Source organism: Eptatretus burgeri, chromosome 10 (assembly GCF_056783735.1).
Source record: "Eptatretus burgeri isolate ZD-2024b chromosome 10, Ebu_testis_v1, whole genome shotgun sequence".
Classification (NCBI taxonomy): domain Eukaryota; kingdom Metazoa; phylum Chordata; class Myxini; order Myxiniformes; family Myxinidae; genus Eptatretus; species Eptatretus burgeri.
The window spans coordinates 84,322,619-84,340,711 of NC_140970.1; positions in this window are offsets into that span (position 1 = coordinate 84,322,619).

An 18,093-nucleotide genomic window follows, 5' to 3' on the forward strand; every position below is an offset into this window, starting at 1 on the left:
GATGGAAAAAGAGCATACACCACAGACAGACTTAACAAGGCACCACTAAGTTTTAGAGGGACATGGGCTTGAGAGTTCAGCCTTGAGGTTGGCCAGATGTTTTCTGGCTTTCCTGAGAGTGGACACACGTTTGTTCCGTGATTTTTAGAATGATATGAGGTTTCCTGTGGTCGGATTTGCCTTCCAGGAAGAGATGGCTAGATATTTGAAGGCAACTGCCTCACCAACTCAATCACATCAAATTAACAATAAAAAGGCAAATAAAATATATTTTACAATGGAAACCAGTGATGTACCCCCCATCCCTCCCAACATATTCCCTCTCTTTTCAAAAAATCCTGGATTCACCCTGTATCAGGGCCAGGATTCAAACCCAGGCAAGACAGCTTAGAGGTGAGTGTGCATACCTCTCAGGTCTAGGCAATTTTCCCAACCTTCTTGTTATATCCACACAATCTTTAATGCCTTTCAATTATAACTGACATTTTTAGTTTAGCATTTATAGCAAGCAATACCCTGGACAAGGCTTAAGACAAGGAAATCATAGGGCATTAGTGTACTTTTTAAAATGAATTGCAAACACACGTTGGAACACAGTGTGTGGGATTTGAAAATGGGATCCTAAGCTATGTATTCAGAGGTTAATGCTACACAGGCAAACCAAACAACCTTGTGACATTAGGAGATGATATTTCCACACATGCTCCTAAGAAGATATCACATATAATCCATTTTATTTTCAGCTTCGACTGCTGAAATTGATCATGGTGGCAGCATGTAAGGAAGCAAGGGCAGCAGCCAACAGATAAGGAAAAAAGGCCAGCCTCTGTTGAAACAACGTACTGTGGTCAGAAATCTGATGCATGTCGGGCTGAACAAGGAAATGTTCAGGACTTTTTAAAATTACAACTGCCATGGGCTAGATAGGCAATGTCTGTCAATGTCTTATTAATGCATACAGTCATAGCCATGATTTTCTTGACACAAAGATATTAAATATGTTCGCTGAAGTATATTTTTTTCCAGCCAGGAATTCCTTATACTGTCAGGATTAATATCACAAGGTCCTCTTGTTTTCAGTTTACCTTCTACATTTCAAAATCAAGGCTGCACAGGATTGCCTGCATATGGTGCTGTTTTGTTTAACACTAACAGAGTATCCGCCCGACGAGCGATCTTGCTCCAAGCATGCAACATATTCTGTGATGCATATCTCTACTTGGGCAGCATATAGGACAGCTCTGTGCAGGCAAACAAAAAAATCCTGGGTTACGTGAATGAAGCAAAAACATACCTAATGCTTACAATTCAAAACACCTCACTGCACTAGGAAATGTGGGGATAGGAATACTGCACTGTAAATCATGGAGACTTGTAATACCCTCCCTCAACTAGAGGCGGCGCTACACGATACACATTTACAAAGATAATTTGTGTCCGCCCCCCCCCTCCTGGATTCACCCTGTAGCTGGGCCAGGATTGAAACCCAGGTGAAACCGCTTAGAGGAGAGTGTGCATACCTCTAGGGCCGAGGCCATTTTCCCAGCCATCTTGTTATGTCCACACAATCTTTAATGCCTTTCAATTCTAACTGACATTTTCAGTTCAGCATTTATAGCAATAGCCTGGACAAGGCTGAAGAGAAGGAAATCATAGGTTGGAAAAACAAAAAATACATAGCTTGAGCAAACTACATTTCAAACGGAACCCCTTCATCTCCTTGCCATGCCAAGGCTGTAGTACCACAAGACAGTGTTCTTGGCCCCATCCTATTCTTAACTTTCATCAATGTTCTCACTGACTCTCTGGAAAATCCTTTCTCTCTTTACTGATGATTTCACTCTCTGCCAGGACATCACTCATCCTTTTGACAGACAGGCAGCAGCCTCTTCCCTCTCCTCAGATCCTCAACAAAATCAAAAACTGGTCAAACACCTGGAACATGTCTGTCAATCCCCAAAAATCCCACATATTCACTCTTTCTCTCCAAAAGGACCATTCCACAATTCCTTCCATCTTCTTTCTTAACAACCCTCTCAAAGAGGTTCAGTCACTCAAACTCTTGGGTCGGACTCTCAACTGTGATCTCTTTTGAGCAAACTACATTTCAAAGCTGCCCTCCAAAGCCAGACACCGACTGGACATCCTCCATTGTGCAAAGTTCTTCCTTGGCAGACCTGAGCTCCGATCCACCTACAAGGCTTTCATTCACAGCCTGATGAAGTACTGCTGTACCCTCTGGGCTGGCTCCCCTGCCTCACATCTTGTTCACCTCGAAGCCAAGGAATCCAAGGCTTTCAAGATCATTGGAATCTTGTGATGAAGCTTAGTCTGTGGGCCTATCACTTCACCATTGCCAACAGGTCGGTGGTCTCTCTGTCTTCTTCAACCTCATTTCTGGTCTTGCACCTTCTGCTCTCTCCATGCACTGTCCTCCCTCCCAATGTATCAGCAGGAATGCAGTTCACGAGCAACCCCCTCATCCTGAAACTGTCTAAATCCAGACCACTGCTCACCTCCACTCATTTATTCCTGTCTTTTCCTGCCTGTGGAACTACCTTCCACACTCTTCAATATCATTCTTCTCTCGAGGTCTTCAAGACAGCCATTCACCACCATCTCAAGCCCATACAAAGCCATGCTATTTTCTAAACCCATTAAATCACCCACACACCTCCCAACAATTTGCTTATGCATCCATCTTGTCCACCCCTTGCTTTCTCCTCTACCCCTCATCATTACCGCATCCCTTGTTTGTCCGTCTCCATCTACCTTCTCCCTCTGCCCTGTTTATATTGGTTTTTCCCCTTTCTCCTGCTGTTCCCTTTGTTTTGTTGTTGTGATCTATTCCGCATCCCAGCTCTTCCATGAGCTTAGACCATGTATGTATGTAAAAAAAAAGATGGCCCTGTTTGATTCTGCTAACAACTGCATACGTTTCCTGAGCATGGAAATTGGAGGACTCTGGAGAATGGGGCAGGGGTGAAATAAGCTGGTGAGGTTAAATCAGTATGTGCATGAGGTAACAACTGGAGCCATTGCATCACATTTGGTCATTAAGTGTGCCAGTGGCAGGTGCAGCAATTATACAGCAAAGAGGGAACTCGTTTTCTGAATGTGCTCATGACAGTTGACCTCAAAGGCACTCGATACCTGACTTGTGTAACAGGGATAAAAGATGGCACCATGCATTGTTTAATGATCTGCTGAAAGCCAAGTTAACTGTTGCCAAAGTTCCAGATAGTTTTGGCATTGCTGTTTTGTGCCCCATTGAGTACGAAGGAGATAAATGTATTTTGTGATTATTTCTTTCACCGACATATTCCTGAACATTTATACATTTTCACCCTTGATTGCTTCAACAGACTATTTCGACATCAAATTAAACTTTCTGATTATATAAGATGATATTGGAAGCATGCTCAATCCAGAATTGGCTTGTTCTGTACGGTTTTCAAAATGTATCTGACTATAAAACTACAATTGTAATTCATAACACGAGAGTGCTGTACATACTGTATGTTTGATAGAAACACATCATCCTTTGAAGGGATTGCTGAGTTAACTGGTGTTGTACCATACATTGCCTAAACCTTTCTCTAGAGCCAAGGTAAAATTGAATTCATATGTTAAGTTAAATGTTTGAAATATAATCTTCCATTGGTGGCTGACTGGATTCATGGTACTACTGCAGTCGTTTTCGACCAGAGAGAATTCTAATGATGCAATATGGTCAACTCGATGCTAGAATCTGTATTCAGATAATTGGGCCAGGATTACCCCAAATGTCTTACCGAAGCAAAATATACTGCAGGTGATTAAATAACCTCAAGCAACTAATTGCATGCAGAGTTAACCTCTTTTCCCATGCAAGGACTCCACGCTGCATATGGCAACTTCAGTTGATTCAGATTCTGCAAGAAAGTGATGAAACAACCTCCTTTTTTGCTGTGTCATTAAGGTATGACGGAGTGATAAAATTGCCCAAGAAATTTCATGTGAAAATTAAATTCAACCTGACCAGGAAGTTGCAGAAATAAAATATATTGGTTTCGCCAGTTCTTTTTACATTTAATAAAGCTTTTGTGCTTCATGTTCTCCAATGGGAATAATCACATTTGTAGAAGTAATACGTAAGTGCTTTCAGGTAGAGACCATTTGAAATTCCTCTGCCCCAGCTGTTTCATGGAGCGAGAGAAATCACGTGATCAGCCAAATTTGTATTTCTTTTGACTTCAAGGTGATGCTAAAAACAGAACATGAAAGGCTGTCCATTTGATAAACAAGTGTCCAGGATATAATGTTGAAAGTCTGAAAATGGCAATTGTTACTATTTTTGAGAATGCAGAGTCATGCACATATTTGTAGCAAATTTTAAAAGTTGAGCTACAAGTGAGAATTATATCGTGGATAACCAAAACTTGTTCTGAAGCTAAATTGCAGTCCGAGTCTAATATGATCAAGGAGTGCTCTTTCTTGGGGATTTGCCTTTCAGGGAAAAGTTCATGATTTACAATTCGTTTCAGCAGTTTTTAATGAAGCAAAACAAGTGTGAACGAATATATATATATATATATATATATATATATATATATATATATATATATATATATATATATATATATATATATATATATATATATATATATATATATATATATATATTGTTACGAATTCTGGCCCGCCTGGCGTGCGATCGGCCGCGTACCTCTAATGGCAGCCGCATCGCCCACCGGACGGACAATTCAGTCGTGACCCTCCTGGAACTACTGCCAGAAACCAGTCACGGGTGGGGATTGAACCTCATCACAGCCCAGTCCGCATTCTACCCGCGCGAGATAGGGTGAATCGCCAAATTCGATATACCTAAGTACTCGCGTGGATAACCTACCGAGGGGCTGCACCGCAGGTCGGCCTGGGACACGAACCGCTTAAGCGATTCGTTCCGTGCTACAGGGATAACCGAGCAGTGTTATCGCCGACCTCGACCACCAAGACCACCAAGAGAGGTTCCGATTCTCTTTACCGGGCGTTCAAAACCCACTACTCATTCCACGATGCAAGATGGCACTTTCAATAGGGGAAAGAAGACGCAACGAAGGAGATACATTTCACACAAGGACATTGATTATAAAGCACATATTGCACACACAACACAAGCAAGGCAAATAAAAAGCAATACAACCGACTACGATTATTATCTACAAGCACAGTCACTCACACAGTCGTTACTTAACAGGACACGGCGCCACAGCATGCATAAAAAACAACAGGAAAACCCTCCCCATAGGCAGGGAGGTAGACGGGGTTCGTAAACCTTTATGGTCGTGGGCTGTGGATGACCGAAAAGACCGGCGAGACCGTGCTGGTTACCTGCCCCCTCGAGGTGTGACGGTGGGCAGGTCGCGCCGCCTTGTTCCCACGGCAGCTAGCGTAGCCACGCCTGCTCTCGGGCCTTTGCGATGACGTGGTCGGTGAGTTCTCTCCGGCGTCCCTCGCCAGACGCGCAGATTCGCACCACACAGCCGGAAGGGCTGCGCCTCCCGTCTGCGTCTCCGAGGCGTCGCCCAGACTCGCCACCGGCCCGCGCCTTCACCGACAGGTAGGCCAACGGCAAGACGAGAGCCCGACCTCGACAACCAAGAGAGGGAGCTCGACCCCGACCACCAAGAGAGAGCTCAAAGATGAAGCGAGAGGTAGAATCCAACACGACCCAGAGAGAGACACAGAGAGAGAGAGAGAGAGAGAGAGAGAGAGAGAGAGAGAGAGAGAGAGAGAGAGAGAGAGAGAGAGAGAGAGAGACACAGAGAGAGAGAGAGAGACACAGAGAGAGAGAGAGACACAGAGAGAGAGAGAGACACAGAGAGAGAGAGAGACACAGAGAGAGAGAGAGACACAGAGAGAGAGAGAGACACAGAGAGAGAGAGACACAGAGAGAGAGAGAGACACAGAGAGAGAGAGAGAGAGACACACAGAGAGAGAGAGAGACACAGAGAGAGAGAGAGAGAGACAGAGAGAGAGAGAGACACAGAGAGAGAGAGAGACTAAGAGAGAGAGAGAGAGACACACAAAAAGAGAGAGAGACACAGAGAGAGAAAGAGACACAGAGAGAGAGAGAGAGACACAGAGAGAGAGACACAGAGAGAGAGACACAGAGAGAGAAACACAGAGAGAGAGAGAGACAGAGAGAGAGAGAGAGAGACACAGAGACACAGAGAGAGAGAGAGAGAGAGAGAGAGACAGAGAGAGAGAGAGAGAGAGACACAGAGAGAGAGAGAGAGAGAGAGAGAGAGAGAGAGAGAGAGAGAGAGAGACACAGAGAGAGAGAGAGACACAGAGAGAGAGAGAGAGAGACACAGAGAGAGAGAGAGAGAGACACAGAGAGAGAGAGACAGAGAGAGAGACAGAGAGAGAGAGAGAGAGAGAGAGAGAGAGAGAGAGAGACACAGAGAGAGAGAGACACAGAGACACAGAGACACAGAGACACAGAGACACAGAGACACAGAGACACAGAGACACAGAGACACAGAGACACAGAGACACAGAGACACAGAGACACAGAGACACAGAGACACAGAGACACAGAGACACAGAGACACAGAGACACAGAGACACAGAGACACAGAGACACAGAGACACAGAGACACAGAGACACAGAGACACAGAGACACAGAGACACAGAGACACAGAGACACAGAGACACAGAGACACAGAGACACAGAGACACAGAGACACAGAGACACAGAGACACAGAGACACAGAGACACAGAGACACAGAGACACAGAGACACAGAGACACAGAGACACAGAGACACAGAGACACAGAGACACAGAGACACAGAGACACAGAGACACAGAGACACAGAGACACAGAGACACAGAGACACAGAGACACAGAGACACAGAGACAGAGACACAGAGACACAGAGACAGAGAGACAGAGACACAGAGACAGAGACACAGAGACAGAGACAGAGACAGAGAGAGAGACAGAGACAGAGAAACAGAGACAGAGAGAGAGACAGAGACACAGAGAAAGAGAGACAGAGAGAGAGAGAGAGAGAGAGAGAGAGAGAGAGAGAGAGAGAGAGAGAGAGAGAGAGAGAGAGAGAGAGAGAGAGAGAGAGAGAGAGAGAGAGAGAGAGAGAGAGAGAGAGAGAGAGAGAGAGAGAGAGAGAGAGAGAGCCCCGCGTGCGGTCCGCCTAATATAGCGCGGGTCTCCGCCCTTCGCTACTCCCCGTTTTCGGCTCCGCCTCCCTTGGAGAAGGTTCCCGAAAAGGGGCGTTCCCTCACCCGACCGCCTCACGCTGTGCATCCACCAATCGGCAGCGAGCTGCCCTGCCCCCTTCCCTCCACACCAAATGCGGGGAAAACAGGCGGGAAAACTCCACAGGCTTCACAAGTGCCTTTGTTCTGCCATTCGGAAGCGGTTGTTGAGAGCGATGTTGGTGGTGGTGGTTCAGTTGTGGTTGAGGCGATCGTGATTGTTGTGATGGTGGCATGGTTGGCATTGTGGTTGAGGTGGTTGTTGTAATGGTGGTTGAGACGTGGTTGGTTCAAAATAACGACAGAAAAGAAAAACGGCTATCTCAAAGAGTCGCAGCCCGGTGAGCATGAAGAATCTCCTTCAAACAACGGTGGGGACCTATCTGCACATAAACTTAGCGTCATAACTGATCTTAGGACCCTTTATGGTGTATTGCGAATTTCCACAGCCATATATATATATATATATATATATATATATATATATATATATATATATATATATATATATATATATATATATATATATATATATATATATATATCTTCTTCTTCCTCTTTTGTATTGCTCCTGTTAGGGGTCGCCACAGCGGATCAACCGTCTCCATTTCGCTCTATCCTCCACATCTTCCATTGACACTCCAACCACCCGCATGTCCGCCCTCACCGCATCCATGAACCTCTTATTTGGCCTTCCTCTTCTCCTCCTGCCGGGCGGCTCCATCTTCAACATCCTTCTCCCGATATACTCCGTTTCCCTCCTGCGCACATGTCCAAACCATCTCAATCTCGCCTCTCTCACTTTGTCTCCAAACCGTCCTACCTGCGCTGTCCCTCTAATATACTCATTCCTTATCCTATCCATCCTCGTCACTCCCAACGAGAATCGCAGCATCTTTAACTCTGCCACCTCCAGCTCTGCTTCCTGTCTTATTGTTAGTGGCACCGCCTCCAAACCATACAACATAGCTGGTCTCACTACCGTCTTATATACTTTCCCCTTCACTCTTACAGCTACCCTTCTGTCACAAATCACTCCTGCAACTCTTCTCCACCCACTCCATCCTGCCTGCACTCTCCTTTTTACTTCTCTCCCACACTCTCCGTTACTTTGGACAGTTGATCCCAAGTATTTAAACCAATCCACCTTCCCCACCTCAACTCCTTGCAACCGCACCATACCACAACCATCCCTCTCATTTACGCACATGTACTCCATCTTACTCCGACTGACTATCATTCCCCTTCTCTCCAGTGCGTACCTCCACCTCTCGAGGCTCGCCTCAGCCTGCTCCCTACCCTCCCAACAGATCATGATATCATCCGGGAACATCATAGTCCATGGGGACTCCAGTCTGATCTCGTCCGTCAACCTGTCCATCACCATTGCAAACAGGAAAGGGCTCAGAGTCGATCCTTGGTGCAATCCCACTTTAACCTTAAACCGGTCCGTCATTCCAACCGCACACCTCACCGCTGTCACACTGTCCTCATACATATCCTGCACGATCCTCACTTATTTCTCCACCACTCCCGACTTCCTCATACAATACCACAACTCCTCTCTTGGCACCCTATCATAAGCTTTCTCTAAATCCACAAACACACAATGTAACTCTTTCTGGCCTTCCCTATACTTCTCCATCAACATTCTCAAAGCAAACATCGCATCAGTGGTGCTCTTTCCTGGCATAAACCCATATTGCTGCTCACAAATCGTCACCTCTCCTCTCAACCGAGCTTCCACTACTCTTTCCCACAACTTCATGGTGTGGCTTAACAACTTTATCCCTCTGTAATTTCCACAGCTCTGCACATCACCCTTATTCTTGAAAATCGGAACCAGTACACTTAATCTCCACTCCTCCGGCATCCTCTCACTTTCCAAGACTTTATTAAACAATCTGGTTAACAACCCCACTGCCATCTCTCCTAAGCACTTCCATGCCTCCACTGGTATACCATCTGAGCCAACCGCCTTTCCACTTTTCATCTTCTTCATAGCAGTCCTCACTTCATCCTTACTGATCCACCCCACTTCCAGATTCACTATCTCCACCTCTTCCAACCTTCTCTTTCTCTCATTTTCTTCATTCATCAGCTCCTCAAAGTACTCCATCCACCTTCTCAACACACTCTCCTCGCTCGTCAGCACATTCCCATTTGCGTCCTTTATCACCCTAACCTGCAGCACATTCTTCCCAGCTCGGTCCCTCTGTCTTGCCAATCGGTATAAATCCTTTTCCCCTTCTTTTGTATCCAACTTCTCATACAGCTCGTCATATGCCTTTTCCTTGGCCTTTGCCACCTCTCTTTTTGCCTTTCGACGCCACTCCTTGTACTCCTGCCTACTTTCTTCATCTCTCTGACTATCCCACTTCTTTTTCGCCAACCCCTTCTTCCTTATACTTTCCTGTTCTTCCTCATTCCACCACCAAGTCTCCTTATCTTCCTTCCTCTGTCCAGATGTCACACCAAGTACCTTCCTAGCTATCTCCCTCACAACTTCTGCTGTCTTTGCCCAATCATCCCACCCATCTTTCCCACCATCCAACGCCTGTCTCACCTCCTCCCTAAATTTCACGCAACAGTCTTCCTCCTTCAGCTTCCACCATCTGGTCCTTGGTTCAGCCCTCACTCTTTTCCTCAACCTCACCTCTAAAGCCACCACCTTACAGTCACTAATCTCTTTCAGGTTGCATCTCCTACTTAAGATGTAATCCACCTGTGTGCACTTTCCTCCACTCTTGTATGTCACCCTGTGTTCCTCCTTCTTCTTGAAATACGTATTTACCACTGCCATTTCCATTCTTTTTGCAAACTCTACCACCATTTGCCCTTCCACATTTCTCTTGTTGAGACCGTACCTCCCCATCACCTCCTCATCCTCTTTATTCCCTTCCGCAACATGTCCATTGAAATCTGCTCCAATCACCACTCTTTCATCCTTGGATACACTCTCCACCACTTCATCTAACACACTCCAGAAATCTTCTGTATACTCCATCTCACACCCCATATGTGGGGCATATGCACTGATGACATTCATCATCACCCCTTCAATTTCCAACTTCACACTCATCACTCGGTCAGACACTCTCCTCACCTCCAATACCCTCTTGACATAATCTTCCTTCAGGATTACCCCGACACCATTTCTCCTCCCATCCACACCATGGTAGAACAGTTTGAAACCACCTCCAATGCTCCTCGCCTTACTCCCCATCCACTTGGTCTCTTGTACACACAGTATGTCCACCTTTCTTCTCTCCATCATATCAGCCAACTCTCGCCCTTTGCCAGTCATCATCCCAACATTCAGAGTTCCAACTCTCACCTCCACACTTCTACCCTTCCCCCTCTCCCACTGCCTCCGGACTCGCCTTCCCCGTCTCCTTCTTCGCCCAGCAGTAGCACAATTTCCACTGGTACCCTGCTGACCACCAGTACCGGTGGCGGTCGTTGGTAACCTGGGCATCGACCGATCCGGAATGGAAATTCGTTTTGTTGTCCGCATAATGATTTGGCATAGGTTTTTACGCCGGATGCCCTTCCTGACGCAACCCTGGTCGCCTCTTACGACACACAGGGATATGATACACCTATTCTAACCGGGGCATACACCGGGCCCAGTATAACTGGTACTATACTTGATTGTGTATATATATATATATATATATATATATATATATATATATATATATATATATATATATATATATATATATATATATATATATATATATATATATATATACACAAGTGTGAACAAATCGGCTTGTTCTTGTCACCAAACCAACTCATCCACCTACTTTTGTCATAACTCGTCCACAAATTTTTGAGATATCATGCAATATATCCTTTTTGGCACATGTATCAATGGTGAAGATTGAAGATCATTTTAAAAATTAGAAAAATTCTCGTATCAGGATCCTCATTTGGATCTTCACCAAAATCGAATCAGTTCGAATCAGTTAGATTGGGATTGACAAAGAAGGCTCAATGGAATTTGCCAAGAAGAGTTCAGCTTAACTGGAATAGAGAACGAATCATAATAAATGCCAAAGACCAGGGACACCACACCGATGTCTTTAGGAAAACTCCAGGACTGAGTCAATCGGGCAAGTGTAGGTTCTGCAAGGTCGAAACAGTACGAGACATCTCCTATTGGGATGTAAAACTTCTATGTCAGAACAGCTGTACACACAGAGGCACAAGAGCATTTATAGAGTAATCCCCTGGCACATCTGCAAAAACTTCAATACCCCAGACCAAGTAAACAAATGGAAATACGAACCAAAAGCGATAATGGAGAACAAGGAAGTAATGCTCATGTATGACTTGATGATCCCATTGTGCAACAACATAGAAAACAAAGCATTGCGACCGGATACAATACTTAGGTTAAAAAAAAAAAAATGAAAAGAAGGCATTGCTAAAGTGAGGGATCAGTGCACAGAGATTTTGGCCTAAACAATGCAGAAATCAAGAAAATGATCAAATACCAGGATCTCACGAAATAAATGAAAAGCTCCAGGAGGCTGAAGAACACCAAAATTGTACCAGTAATATTCGGAGCAACGAGAATGATAAAGAAGAACCTCATGGAGATCTTAAAAACCATCCATGGGAATATTACAACAAATGAATTGCAGTTGGAAGCTGTCCGGGGCTTGGTGATGATCTTCAAAAAAGAGCCCGAGGAACGAAACTTTGAGAACAAAACTTCACACGTTGGTCTATGATTCATGATCCCTTATCAATATGTAGGTGGATGCTTTAAGCTGTGGGAGGGCTCCGTTCCACCTTCTGAAAGCCACATATGGACAAAACAACCAACGACACACACACACACACACACACACACACACACACACACACACACACACACACACACACACACACACACACACACACACACACACACACACGTCAATATATCTTGTGCTACTAAATCTCAATCAAAAACATTTTGAACACATCTCATGTAAGCAGTGATCTTCTTGATGTAAAGGTAGACATGATAAGTGATAAAGTCAGTGATCCTTCAATCTACATACAGTATAAGCATCAAGCATTGTTACATGGTGAAAATTAATTTTTTTGCCAAGTATGTTGGTCTGTAGTGTTTATCTGTCTGTCACATAATTTTTGGCCACAGTTTTCAAGCAATCGTTCTGAAAATGTTTGTGTGTATAGTTGACCAGCCAAGGACGGAAACGCTTACTTTTGGTGAAGATCTGAATCCAGATCTTGATCTGAGAATTTTTTTTTAAGTGATTCTTCACCTTTTGAGAGAAAGTGCCAAAAACGAAATATAGTACAATATCTCAAAAGGTTATGGATGAATTCACACGAATCTTGGTGGACAGGTTGGCTGTGCCATTGGAAGAAATGATTCAATTTTGGTGAATATCCGAATCCAGATCTGGACACAATCATTATTTAATTTATACCTGAATCTCCACCATTGAGAGATGGGGATAAAAACGATATCTTAAAAACTTGAGGACGAATTCAGATGAAACTTAGTGGGCATGTGGGGTGTGTGACAAGGACTAATTGTTTCGATCCTTGTGAAGATCCGATTCCGGATCCAGATCTGAGAATTTTTCAAGTGATGCTTCACCATTGAGAGATCAGGCCAAAAACGATATATAGCACGGGTATGGAGGCAAGGCAAAGCATGGCATGGCAAACGCAGACCAGGCAAGATGCAGTACAACAGGAGGTCGGTGCATGAAGCTGGCCAGCCTCGGTCTGGTCTCGTGAGGTTGTGGTGGTGCCAGCCGGTCTGAAAACGGGGTGGGACCTACCATACGGTCGCCCCCCAACATATCGCCTATGCCTGTGCTTGTCCATACCCACCCCCAACAGGTCGGTTGTTGTTTATCGGGCCAAAAACGATATGTTGTTTAAAATAAAGATAGAAAAGAATAACACTACCTCAAGATTCACAGCCCGGCACACGAATAAATCCCGTTATACATCAATGGGGAAATCTAACCTGGACACACACTTATCGACATAACTGATCTTCGGGGAACCTGCATGGTGATCTGTGAATTTCCACAACAGTAACAATATGTATGTATGTGTATATATTGTTACGGATCTGGAAAGCATAAGCATTCAACATACAGATGTCCCAAGAGTCAGTTATTCTATTAAGTATATGTGAGACAGGTCCCTTCCTTTTGTCTAGTGGGAGAATCAAAGGTGTGCATTGCGACGGTTTAGGTAAGTTATATATTCAAACCAAAAATCCTCCAACGCCACATCCAGCGGACCATCCAGCCTGCTACTGAGCGAGCGCTTCGCTCGCCAAACCCGAAATCCCCACCCAGGAAGGGCATGTCATAGACCCCTATCCAATCGAGGCAGACGGTGACGTGTGCTTCACCGAAACCCCATCCAGGAAGGGCATGCTGTGGACCCCTGTCCAATCAAGGCGGACAGTGGCGTGTGCTTCACGGAGCTCCGCCCCGTACAAAGGCTCTTTTGATCCCTTTTGTGGGTATTTAAGACAGGGGTGTGTCTTAAGGAGGAGGAGAAGTGCAAGAGCTCTGTGGATCCAATGAGAGTGAGAGGAGACTTCGTCACCCATCCGAAATCACCTCCACCACCAGGAATACAAGTCGGTTGCGCGCCGTCTCCCTGGCGTTCCACGGGGAGAAGTGGGTCCTGTCCATGACCCTGATCTCTGCCCGGGGACCCCGTCTGCTCCACACAGGTTCGTCCACGGGTACGAGCCCCCGAGCCGAACCACCATTGACAGGTGCAGCACCGTGGAGCACCCCCTCCCTCCAGCGTGCAGGTACCCCGCCGAACTGTGACCCCCAGCTCGTCTCTCCTTATCCGGCTGTGGGGGTCTTCAATAAAGCATCAGTGTGTGTGTGTGTGTGTGTGTGTGTGTGTGTGTGTGTGTGTGTCTGAGTGTGTTGGGCCCGTCTTTAAGTAGAACTGTATAAATGTTTTTTTTGATCATTGTAAATATTTCTTGTATATTCACGATAAGTCTTTCCTGTGTCTTTCTTTATTGTGAACAAATCATGTTATAAATGTTCCCAGTCCGTTTCCGTCCCTTTTTTCATTGGTCCAGCATGGTTCGGTTCTGAGTTTAGGCAGGGTTTTATCCAGGTTAATTGGTCCATTGTAGCTGGGACGTCCTGGGCAGGCCCGCTCGACTGCATCCGAGCCGGAAAGGTAGGTGGCAGAGTGGTAGTCGGTAGGTATAATTTTACTGCTGCCGGTAGAGTGAATCCGGTTTGGCCAGGCGTTCCGAGGGCGAGGATCCCTGGTAGCTGAGACCGCGTGGTTAATTAGGTACATTGGATCGAGACAAAATAACCCGATGCCACGCGGTCGAGATATTGGCGTTCCACGGTCGGTTAAGTGACTCGCCACCTCACGGAGTTATCCGAGCGACGGCTGGCAATTCCGGGGAGTCTGGTGGAGACGATGTACCTTTCCCCACCGAGTGGTCGTTCTCGACACAATATGTATGTATATATATATATATATATATATATATATATATTGTTATCCATATATATATATATATATATTGTTATCCATATATGTATACATATATATATATATATATATATATATATATATATATATATATATATATATATATATATATATATATATATATATATGTATATACATACAGTACATACATATACATATACCCTAGTGTTGGCTTAATAGTTAGGGTGGTGGGCTTGTGATACAAGGATCCTGAGTTCAAATCCCGCTCAGCTGTTTACTTAATGCCAGGTGGGGTAACTCAGCCTGTTATCCTTCCGAGGTCAGCAAAATGTGTGCCAGCTTGCTGGTATCCTGTGTCGGAGTGGCGACCTGTCCAGGATTGTGCCCAATAGCCAAGGAGACTGCTTAAGCAGCACCAACACTCTGCACAGAGTATGGGCACCAATCTCCTCCTCTCTCCTGGGGGAGGTTAAAATTGGTAATACCCTCTTGAAGAGAGCAGCCATAATTAACAATTCCAACAAGGCAATTTTTGTTTTTTTTTGTATACCTTGTCGAGGCTCGTATGAGAGCAAACACACAACAACGCAGATCAAGGGGGACATGAGACAGGAGGGGGGGGAGTGGGAAGGACAAAACAGTGGGGAACAGAGACATTAGGAGATCTGTGGAAGGGAGAGGGATGGGATGGAGAACATGGGGAATAGAAGAAGGAAATTACAGGAACTTTCAGGAAGGAAAGCAGGGAATTTGAAGGAGGTGGGCTTGGGTGGATTAATTATCGGGGGTAGCAAATATCGAGGATTTGGATGGGTGATGATAAGAGGTGGTGGTGAACAGCTGTTTTGAAGGCCTGGAGGAAAGAATGGGAATGAATAGAGTGAGGGAGTTTATTTCAAAGGCAGGAAAAAAGAGGAATGAAAGAGTCAAGGTGAGCAGTGATTCTTGATTTTGGTAGTTTTACCAGAAGGGGGTTATTGGCGGACCTTAAGCACCCTGCGGAAATGTGGTGTGGACAAATCGCAGAGAGAGCGGGGGGGGTGAGGCTGGAGAGGATACGGTGGAAGACAGAAAGACCACTGACCAACCAGCGGTGATTGAGTGAGAGGCCCAAAGACTCAGCCTCATTGCGGGAGATGCCAATGATCTGAAATGCCTTGGTTTCTACAGCGTGAAGCCGAGAAACGTGGGAGGCAGGAGCACCAGCCCAGAGGGGAGAGCAGTACTCCATCACGCTGCGGACAAAAGCTTTGTAAGTTGTCAGGAACTCAGGTGGGCCGAGGAAGGACTTGGCACGATGGAGGCTTCCCAGTCAGCGACTGGCTTTGGAGGTGAGGTTTGAAATGTGGCTTTCCTGGGAAAGGTCAGGGCAGATAGTGAGACCCAGAAGCTTGAAAGAAAGGACTTCTTCCAGAGGATTGTTCAGAAAGTGGATGGGGGGGATGGGGGTTCTAAACGGTCCTTTCAGCGAGACATAGTGAGAGTGTGAGATTTGTCTGGATTGAAAGACATGTTCCACGTGTTGGACCAGTTTGTGAGGGAAGGTAAGGAGTGTTGTTGAAAGAGTGTGGGGGATTGCAGAATAGCTCGGGGAGGGGGCCGAATGAGGAGGAGAAAAGGCTCTGTGGTGCTGGGGGAGAGGGGGGACAAGAGAGGGGGAAGAATGCAGTTGAGGATTTGAGGAGGTGGAGTGAAGAGATGGAGGTGAGAGGGCAGTGGAAGGAAGCAGCTTTGTGGATCGAAGGGGGGGGGGAACCTTGGGAAGCATGAGTGAGGCGGCTGAATGGTATAAGAAAGGTGAGGGGGGAGTTTTTGAGAGGTGAGAAGGAGGCTTGGAGGGAGAAGAGTGGGATGGTTGCTTTGAGAGTGAGGGGTGAGCGGAGTGAGTTGGCACTGAAGTTGGAAAAAAAGAATGGTTGATGGAAAGCGAACATTCATCGCGAACTGGGGTTTTTAAATGTTTTAGGTCAGTTATGCGATTAAACACATTTCTTGGGGGATGCAATAAAGGCAAATTCAGAGAATGGAGAGAAGAAACGCTGTAACAGTTGGATTTTTTAGGCAAGGTATGAAGGAGAGGTCGAATTGAGAGCAGTCTGTTTAAATAGCAGAAGTGTAGTGCATTCTGATACAGTAAAGAGTAACACACGTGTGAACGAGGAAGATGAAGCATTATAAGAGATCGTTTTTGTTATTATTATTATTAATGTTTGAGAGAGTTTTCAACAGATGAGGTCATGGAAGTGTTGCAGAAAAAAAAAAATCGAGGAAGAAGAGGAGATGAAGAAGAAGAAGAAGAATCGGAGAAAGGTAGCGTTTTTTTTGGGGGGGGGGATTTAAGATAACAAATAGAGTTATTAGTTGGGAGGGATGGGGGACGTTAAGAAAGTGGGAAAGATAGAAATTGAAGATAATGGGGAGAAAAACAAATAAACACAATCGTACACCGAGGGGAACAAAGGGTAGGCCTCAAGCCTCAAGGTTCGGCCTCAAGCACCCAGTAAGATAAGTTCGACGAAATCTCACAAAATAGCATGATTTTTGAAACAAAATCGAACTGGGACACACAGCAACATGTACGTGAGAAAATAAACAGTTAAAACGGGACAGATAATGACCAGAAACTTAACTTTGAGATCATCAGCAGGGAGCCCCCAAGGAGACCTGCCAACGCTCCAAACCCAGAACCGGAAGATCCAAAACCGGAATTCAAATCTGCCAATGCTCCAAACCCAGAACCGGAATTATTTCTATTTTCACATTTTTAATCGGAACTTTTACTCCAACTTCATGCTACTTCACTTTATCCGTTATCTCTTTACACACAAGGAACTACAGGAAGTGACTTGATGCTTGTCTCTCCGCTATGTGCCGCAACTGTGGGCTGAAGACAAGTTCATGGTGGAGCATTTTCGATCCCTGGTACCAGTATATTTTAAAAGACCTCACAGGGCACCCTTTGTTGTGTGCTCATGATACATGCAGATCTGTTGCCTCACAGCAGAGTTATTGCCCCCAAAGTCCATTAGATTTTATTTCCTGTATATGTGCTCTTTTCCTTGTATCAGATCCCTAGTGTGCTCATTTATTGATTTCTCTGCTCATGTTCGTGTCCATCTAAGTCTATATTTTGTCCTGGGATTCTGTTATCATCATCCTGTGCCTTCTAAGAATAAACTATTCTCGAAAAGCGTATTTCGTGTGGTGACACGTCATTGCAGAATTTACATGTGAGAAGCCATTTTGGCATGACTGTCATGTTAAATCCTGGTAGTCCAGTCAGTTAGGGTCAACATATTTACTGTCTGGACAAAAGCACCAAACTTGGCG